This window comes from Artemia franciscana, chromosome 3 (genome assembly GCF_032884065.1).
Source record: "Artemia franciscana chromosome 3, ASM3288406v1, whole genome shotgun sequence".
Classification (NCBI taxonomy): Eukaryota; Metazoa; Arthropoda; class Branchiopoda; order Anostraca; family Artemiidae; genus Artemia; species Artemia franciscana.
The window spans coordinates 41,573,499-41,582,983 of record NC_088865.1 but is presented as its reverse complement, the minus strand read 5'-3'; positions in this window follow the sequence as shown (position 1 = coordinate 41,582,983).

Sequence of the window (9,485 nt, the reverse complement as noted above, 5' to 3'; positions counted from 1 at the left end):
TAGGTAAAACCTGGTTTCAGACTCTACTTTACCCCTTGTGAATTGATAGTAATGTCTGTTGTTGACTGAATCTTGATAAATTTCCACTTCGTATGTCTTTAACACTTCATAAGAAATTGATTCACCGCTCAGACTTTTGTAAAAAACCTAATTCATCTATTTAAGATTCTAGTATACCACTTGTGAGCTGATAGGAGTGTCTGTATGACTGAATCTTTATAAATTACCACTCTCTCCAAAAAGGAATTCAATGCAAATTTCTCGAACTTTGGTAAAAAACCTAATTTATCTTTTTCAGACTCTACCTTGACACTTGTTTGCTGGGAGTATGACTGAATAATATGACTGAATAGTATGAGTAATATGACTGAAACTGTGTTGGACTGAATCTTGATAAGTTCCCACTTCATATGTCTTTAACTCTAAAAAGTGTTCGATTCATCGCTCTAAGATTTAGATTTAAACCTAATTCATCTATTTCAGAGTCCACTTGTGGGCTGATAGTAGTGCCTCTATGACTGAATCTTTATAAATTACAACTTCATAAGTCTCTAACTCTAAAAAGGAATTCGATTCATAGTTCTCAGACTTTTGTAAAAACCTAATTCATGTATTTCCGACTGTAGCATACCACTTGTTTGCTAATATTAGTGTCTTTGTTTGACTGAATCTTGATAAATTCTCACTTCATATGTCCCTATCTCTAAAATCAGTTTATTTATTCCGCTCATACTTTGGTAAAAAAACTAATTATGCTGTTTCAGACTCTATTATACCACTTGATAGCTAATGCTTTTCTTTCTAGCTGATAGTGTCTGTGCTACTTTCAGTGCCCGGATATTTAAGAAAGTTGAATTTTTTTTTAAAACTCATGTGCTTTCTTTAGCATTTCATGACCTACAGTAGGCCTCCTATACGGAATTTTTAGAGAAGGATAGGCGTGGTTCTTGTATAAAGAGCAAACAGTAAAAATAGTTATCACAAACATTGAATATTAATTTCAAGATTGACCTAATACTACAATAGTCAAACATTAATATTTACGTAAAATTTATCATGTATACATAAAAAAATATTTTAATAATCCTAAATTTTAAAAAAGTAAATTTTAAACTACTAGAATTGAGAAAGCAAAAAAATGAAACACTTTATTCATTGAAAAACAAAAAAATATAGACTAATTGTAACAATAGCAAATATTAATCATTAATTCCTTAAAAAACGGAGAGGAAATCATTTCTTTAAAAAGGCTAGTTTAGATCCCTCTGTCACCTAGTCAAAACCTGAAGCCCTCCCAGAGAGTCCGGATGCAGGTGAGACTCCCTCCCGTAGCGGTCGCCTACCTGTCTGAGAACCGGGCCAGGGCCTCACCGCATGGTGGTGAACGGCAAGGGGGCAGGGAGGGCAACTACTCATATCATAGATTAGCTGCAAGTAACCGGGCGCTGGAAAGTTAAAAATGTAATGTTGGATGTGAAAAAAAAAGAAAATACGTTTACTCCAAGTGGAAAAATGGGGTTTAGGTAGGAATATTAAGAAAAGAACTTGTTCTGAAATGATATAGTAAAGCCTTTTAAAAGCAATGCTTTGTATTTTGGGTAGCTACATCATACCGGGAAATGTAAAGAACCCCAGTTTGCTATAAAGGAGCCAAAAATGTTCATTGAAAGAAAATATAATAAGAAAATTGCACTGTACTGCAGAAGGTAAAACGCCATTTCCCGAATAAAAAAAGGCTTGGGATTGAACTTCTAACATAAGTGGATTATCTAATACTAGCTCCCGGGAATCCCCTAGCGGCTGTGTTTTTTAGTATACGTTGAAGATCCCGAGCTATACATGTAGAGAAATTCTTGGTCGTATACTTACTCTAGACTTATCGAAAGTTTAAGAAAAATAAAGAAAATGGGAGAATATCAAAATAACAGGTCTTTTCGAAAATAAATAAGAAAAACTAATTTTTTTGACTGAAAGTAAGGAGTGAAATTAAAACTTAAAACGAACAGAAATTACTCCGTATATGAAATGGGTTGTCCCCTCCACCATCCCTCGCTCTTTACGCTAAAGTTTTTAATTGTTTTAAAAAGTAGAACTGTGGTAAAGAGTCAAACTTTACCGTAAAGAGCGAGGGATTACAGAGGGGACAACCAGTTTCATCTACGGAGTAATTTCTGTTCATTTTAAGTTTTAATGTCGCTCCTTACTTTCAGGTAAAAAACTGTTTTTTTTATTTAATTTTTGAACGTTTTTGAATTAATGCATGTTTGATTTTGGCTCTCCGCAAATAAATTATTAAAGTCAAATTTGCATATTAATTCTTTTTTTGGCTAAATGGCTTTCTCTTAGTTTTGATTAGACGATTTTGAGAAATAAGGGTTGGGGAAGGAGCCCTGTTGCCCTCCAATTTTTCAGTTACTTAAAAAGGCAACTAAAACTTTTAATTTTTAACGAACGTTTTTATTAGTAAAAAATATACGTAACTTAAGAATTAACTTACGTAAAAAACTTTTATATTCTTGTATTTTTATTATGTATATGAGGGGGTTTGTCCCCTCGTTAATACCTCGCTCTTTACACTAAATCTTAAGTTTTGTCCCAATTCTTTAAGAATAACCCCTGAATCAGAAAGGCCGTAGAATAAACAGTTTAAATTACTAAATATACTTTTGCAAAAGAGCGAGGAATTATCTTCTCCTAAATACCTTGCTCTTTATGCTAAAGTATTTTTAGAACCCCTCATGTGCGTAATAATCTCTGTTCGTTTTAAGTTTTAATGCTACTCCTTACTTTCAATTGAAAAAACTTTTGCATGTTTATTTTTTCATTGTTTTTCTTTATAGTAATCCTAGAAAATCCCGCGCCCCTTTCATTGAATTTCTCTTCCCCCATGACATATTCCTCCAAGGAAAGATCCTCCCACATATCCCCCTCCCCTCAGCCCCACCCCCAAACCCACCCCAATAATCATTACTGTATGTAAACACTGGTCAAAGTTTGTAACTTGCAGCCTCTCCCCCAGGGACTGTGGGGGGGGGGGGGTAAGTCATCCCCAAAGACATAGTTGTTATGGTTTTCGACTATGCGGAACAAAATGGCTATCTCAAAATTTTGATCTGTTGAATTCGAGAAAAAAATGAGCGTGGGAGGGGGCCTAGGGGCCCTCCAATTTTTTGGTCACTTTAAAAGGCAATATAGCTTTTCATTTCCGTTAGAATGAGCCCTCTTGCGACATTCTAGTACCACTTGGTCGATACCAAGACCCCTGGGGAAAAAAAGAAAACAACAAAAAACAACAAATAAACACGCACCCGTGATCTGTCTTCTGGCAAAAAATACCAAATTCCGCATTTTTGTAGATACTAGCTTGGATTTTTTGTTACAGGGTTCTCTGATACGCTGAATGTGATGGTGTGATTTAAGATTCTATGACTTTTAGGGGGTGTTTCCCCATATTTCCAAAATGAAGCAAATTTTCGCAGGCTTGTAACTTTTGATGACAAAGACTAAATTTGATGAAACTTATATATTTAAAATCAGCATGAAAATCCAATTCTTTTGATGTATCTTTTAGCATCAAAATTCCGTTTTTTAGAGTTTAGTTTATTATTGAGCTGGGTCGCTCCTTACTACAGTTGGTTACCACGAACTGTTTGATATCTTGAGATGTTTACGTGTCAGAAAACGAACTTCGAAGAAAGAAGGAAAGATAATAAAAGTAAAAAAAATGTGAGAATATCGAATAGCATTTTCGAATGTATCTTGAGATGTTTACGTGTCAGAAAACGAACTTTGGAGAAAGAAGGAAAGAAAATTGTCTAGCCTTAGATACATGGAAAAATGACTCTTAGCAAGAAAAAATGTGACGGTTGAGCTTCACTGTATTGGAAAATCTTAAAGTCTCCGAAAATACGATGAAAAGACTAAGAACCGTTCATATACTGCAAAAGATAGAACCCCATTTCCTGTCTGAAAAAAAACTTGAGTTTGGACTTCTGACATAAGTGGATTATCTAATGCTAGCACAAAATCTACGTCATGAGTTGTGTAATGGTAATAAAAAAGAAGAGTTTATGTCCTGAGACGAACTCCCGAAATCTGAGATTGATCAATCAAAGAGTACAAAAAAAAAAAAAAAACGGGGAAAGGCCTAATATTCCAAAAAATGAAACTTGGTCAAAATATCAACTCTAGAACGGGTCAGCGTCCTAAAAACAAAATAGTAATATCTTAGTTTGATCAGTTCCAAAATATTTTTTGAAATCGAAAAAAGCCTTTCATTAATGAAATTTGAAATCACGGTTGAACTCTCAACTATAAATAGGGTCAGCACCCTAAGATATAAGTAGCAAAACCTGAGTTTTATCAATCCAAAAACAATGAAATTGGAAAAAAGGCTTATATTAAAGGAAAATAATATCTTGATCGAAATCACAAGTCTAGAAAGGGTCAGCGCTCTAAGACATAGTGGCAAAACCTGAGTTTTATCAATCAAAAAAATAATAAAATGAAAACTACTCGATTAGCTTTATTCTTTATGGTCTATGCAAGGGGGCTCCTAGATTTCATTGATTAAGACATCTCGTAGGGAGGATTGGAAAGTAAAAAATCCTGTCAGTGAAAGAAGAAAATGTTAGTGTCTAAATGCTGAAAATACGTATAAATTGCACCTATGATATGTACTATAACAATTTTTGGTGTAAAATGATAACACGGAAAGATTTTTACGTTTGTAATACGTTGCGTATCAGAAAACAAACTTTGGAGAAATGGTAATTTGATGCTCCCCATTAAAAGCTAAAACTTGGGCTCTTAAGATTTGACTGATTAGGATATCTCGTAATAGGGGTTGCATTCGAGAAAATATTAGCAGGAGAAATATCACCATGTCGTGAGAACTCGACCCACGACAATGTCTGAAAATGTCTGAATGCCCTGAAAATGTCTGTACATTTCGCAATAACCATTACTATATATAAACAATAGTCAAAGTTTGTAACTATCTTCCTATTCCTAGTCGCAATATGTACCCATATCTTCCCATACTATGTGATGAGGCGCTCCGTATCGCTTTTCGTCTTATTTTCCTTTGCTTCAAGCCAATGTGTCCGTATATCCCCTATCCAATGTGTCCGGACCCCCCCCCCCTATTCGATGTGTTCTGGAAATTCCTACCAAAAACGAATCGTACCACGTTCTCCAAAGGGTTTGCGACAGGAACCATCTACTAAATAGGAATGGCAGGTTCTGAAGAGGATTTTGGATCGGAATCTAACACAAGTTAACTAATTTAGTTTTCAAACAGTTCGTGGTAACGAACGAAACTCTAAAAAACGGAATTTTGATGCTAAAAGATACATCAAAAGAATTGGATTTTCATGCTGCTTCTAAATATATAAGTTTCATCGAATTTAGTCTTCGTCATCAAAAGTTACGAGCCTGAGAAAATTTGCCTTATTTTGGAAAACATGGGGAAACACCCCCTAAAAGTCATAAAATCTTAACGGCGTATCACAGAAATCTATAGCGAAAATTTGAAGCTCCTATCTACAAAAATGTGGAATTTGATAAAAACGATTTTGATAAAAAAGACGATTTTGATAAAAAAGGGGGTGGGAGAGGAGGCCTAGTTGCCTCCGAATTTTTGGTTACTTAGAAAAGCAACTAGAACTTTTTATTTTTTTACGAACGTTTTTTTTTTAGTAATAAATATACGTAACTTACGAATTAACTTACGTAACGAACTTCTATATTTGTATATTTTTTATTATGTATATAAGGGGGATTGCCCCCTCGTCCATTCCTCGCTCTTTACACTAAAGCTTAAATTTTGTCCCAATTCTCTACGAATGACCCCTGAATCTCAAAGGCCGTAGAATAAATAGTTGAAATTACTAAAAATACTTCAGCGTAAAGAGCGAGGTGTTAAGGAGGAGACGAACTCCCCTATATCCGTAATAATATCTTTTCGTTTTAAGTTTTAATGCTGCTCCTTACTTCCAGCTGAAAAAACTTTTTTTATTTATTTTTTTATTGTTCTTTTTTCAAATAAGTCTAGAAAATCCTGCGCCGGCTTCATTGAAATTCTCTTCCCTCATGATAAATTCCTCCATAAAAGATCTCCCCACGTAAAACCCATCCTCCTGACCTTCCCCTCCCCCAACGTGAAAAAGTTCCCCTGAAAATGTCTGTACATTTCGCAATAACCATTACTATATATAAACAATAGTCAAAGTTTGTAACTATCTTCCTATTCCTAGTCGCAATATGTACCCATATCTTCCCATACTATGTGATGAGGCGCTCCGTATCGCTTTTCGTCTTATTTTCCTTTGCTTCAAGCCAATGTGTCCGTATATCCCCTATCCAATGTGTCCGGACCCCCCCCCCCCTATTCGATGTGTTCTGGAAATTCCTACCAAAAACGAATCGTACCACGTTCTCCATAGGGTTTGCGACAGGAACCATCTACTAAATAGGAATGACAGGTTCTGAAGAGGATTTTGGATCGGAATCTAACACAAGTTAACTAATTTAGTTTTCAAACCGTTCGTGGTAACGAACAAAACTCTAAAAAACGGAATTTTGATGCTAAAAGATACATCAAACGAATTGGATTTTCATGCTGCTTCTAAATATATAAGTTTCATCGAATTTAGTCTTCGTCATCAAAAGTTACGAGCCTGAGAAAATTTGCCTTATTTTGGAAAACACGGGGAAACAACCCCTAAAAGTCATAAAATCTTAACGGCGTATCACAGAACTCTATAGCGAAAATTTGAAGCTCCTATCTACAAAAATGTGGAATTTCGTATTTTTTCCCAGAAGACAAATCACGGGTGCGTGTTTATTTGTTTTTTTTTCCCCATGGGTCATCGTATCGACCAAGTGGTCCTACAATGTCGCAAGAGGGCTCATTCTAACGGAAATGAAAAGTTGTAGTGCTCTGTTTAAGTGACCAAAAAAATTGGATGGTACCTAGGCCCCCTCCCACGCTCAATTTTTCCCAAATTCAACGAATCAAAATTTTGAGACAGCCATTTTATTCCGCATAGTCGAAAACCATAATAAGTATGTCTTTGGGAATCACTTACTCCCCTACAATCCCTGGGGGAGGGGCTGTAAGTTACAAACTATGACCATTGTTTACATACAGTAATGGTTTTTGGGAAGTGTGCAGACGTTTTCAGGGGGATTTTTTTGGTTTGGGGGGTGGGGTTAAGGGGAGGAGGCTGTGTGGGAGGATCTTTCCTTGGAGGAATAGGTCGTGGGGGAAGAAAAATTGAATGAGAAGGGCGCAGGATTTTTTATCATTACTATAAGAAAACAATGAAAAAATAAACATGAAAACGTTTTTTCAATTGAAAGTAAGGAGTAGCATTGATACTTAAAACGAACAGCGTTTATGACACATATGAGGGGTTCTAAAAATACTTTAGCATAAAGAGCGAGGAATTTAGGAGGAGATAAATACCTCGCTCTTTATGCTAAAGTATTTTTTATTAATTTCAACTATTTATTCTACGGCCTTTTTGATTCAGGGGTCATTCTTCAAGAATTGGGACAAAACATACGACTTAGTGTAAAGAGCGAGGTATTAACGAAGGTACAAACCCATTTCATATACGGAGTAATTTCTGTTCGTTTTAAGTTTTAATGTCGCTCCTTACTTTCAGTTAAAAAAAAACTAGTTTTTTTTATTTAATCTTCATTATTAAAGTGGCTTATTTTTATTTGTCGTCAATGTTTTGAAAATTATACTATATTGTTTAAGATACAAATGTTTTCCAATAAAAGACAAATGGTGTAATATGCTTTAGACTAATACGGTCGAGGAGGGGGGCATTAGGCCATTTCCTGCTTGTAGTAGTTTTTGTTTGTTTTAGATTAGGCTTCAATGTTTCATTTAATTTTTAACAGTTTTGAGATCTATCTATTTCTATTTTATATTTCTATTTACAATATATATCTATTTATATATATCTATATATCTATTTATGTATATATCTATATATATATCTATATATCTATTATATATCTATTTATTTATATATAATATATATCTATTTATATATTTATAATATATATATATTTACATATATCTATTTATATATATATCTATTTATAACAAAGAGTTTTTTTTTTAATTAATATACTAGAAGATGTGTTTTTTTTTTAAAGCAGCTCTACCAAACTTAGGGTAACCCGTGTATGCTATTAAAAAAAAAAGAAATTTAAAAATAAAAAAACAAGTTTTTTTCTATATCAAAGCAATGAGCGACATTAAGACTTAGAACAAGAATTATTCTGTCAATTCGGAAGGGATACCTCTTCTTTGATTGCTCACTCTTTACGCTAAAGTTTGAATTTTTTCCACAATCCTTTTAAGAACGACTGCCTTTAAGAAACAAAAGAATTCAGCCCTGTTTCCAAACATGAGACATTTCTTTTGTTTAAGTGTTTGTAGAAGAAGCTTGCTTAAATAAAAAAGAAACAAAGTTTTTTTCAACTGAAAGTAAGGGGTGACCTTAAAACTTAAAACGAACAGAAATTATTCCGTATGTGAAAGGGCTGTCCCCTCCTCAGCGTCCCGCTCTTTACGCTAAAGTTTGACTCTTTGTCAGAGTTCTACTTTTTGAAAAAATAAGAAACTTAAGCGTAAAGAGTGGGGCGTTTAGGAGGGGACAGCCCCTTTCATATAAAGAATAATTTCTGTTCGTTTTAAGTTTTAATGTCGCTCCTTACTTTTAGTTGAAAAAATCTGTTTTTCTTATTATTTAATGTCTGAACGTTTTTCAATTAATGTATGTTTTGATTTTGGCTCAGCACACATGAATAATTAAAACAAAATTTGCATATTAATTTTTTTTGCTAAATGGCTTTTTCATAATTTTGATCGGACGATTTTGATAAAAAAGGGGGTGGGAGAGGAGGCCTAGTTGCCTCCGAATTTTTGGTTACTTAGAAAAGCAACTAGAACTTTTTATTTTTTTACGAACGTTTTTTTTTTAGTAATAAATATACGTAACTTACGAATTAACTTACGTAACGAACTTCTATATTTGTATATTTTTTATTATGTATATAAGGGGGATTGCCCCCTCGTCCATTCCTCGCTCTTTACACTAAAGCTTAAATTTTGTCCGAATTCTTTACGAATGACCCCTGAATCTCAAAGGCCGTAGAATAAATAGTTGAAATTACTAAAAATACTTCAGCGTAAAGAGCGAGGTGTTAAGGAGAAGACGAACTCCCCTATATCCGTAATAATATCTTTTCGTTTTAAGTTTTAATGCTGCTCCTTACTTCCAGCTGAAAAAACTTTTTTTTATTTATTTTTTTATTGTTCTTTTTTCAAATAAGTCTAGAAAATCCTGTGCCGGCTTCATTGAAATTCTCTTCCCTCATGATAAATTCCTCCATAAGAGATCTCCCCACGTAAAACCCATCCTCCTGACCTTCCCCTCCCCCAACGTGAAAAAGTTCCC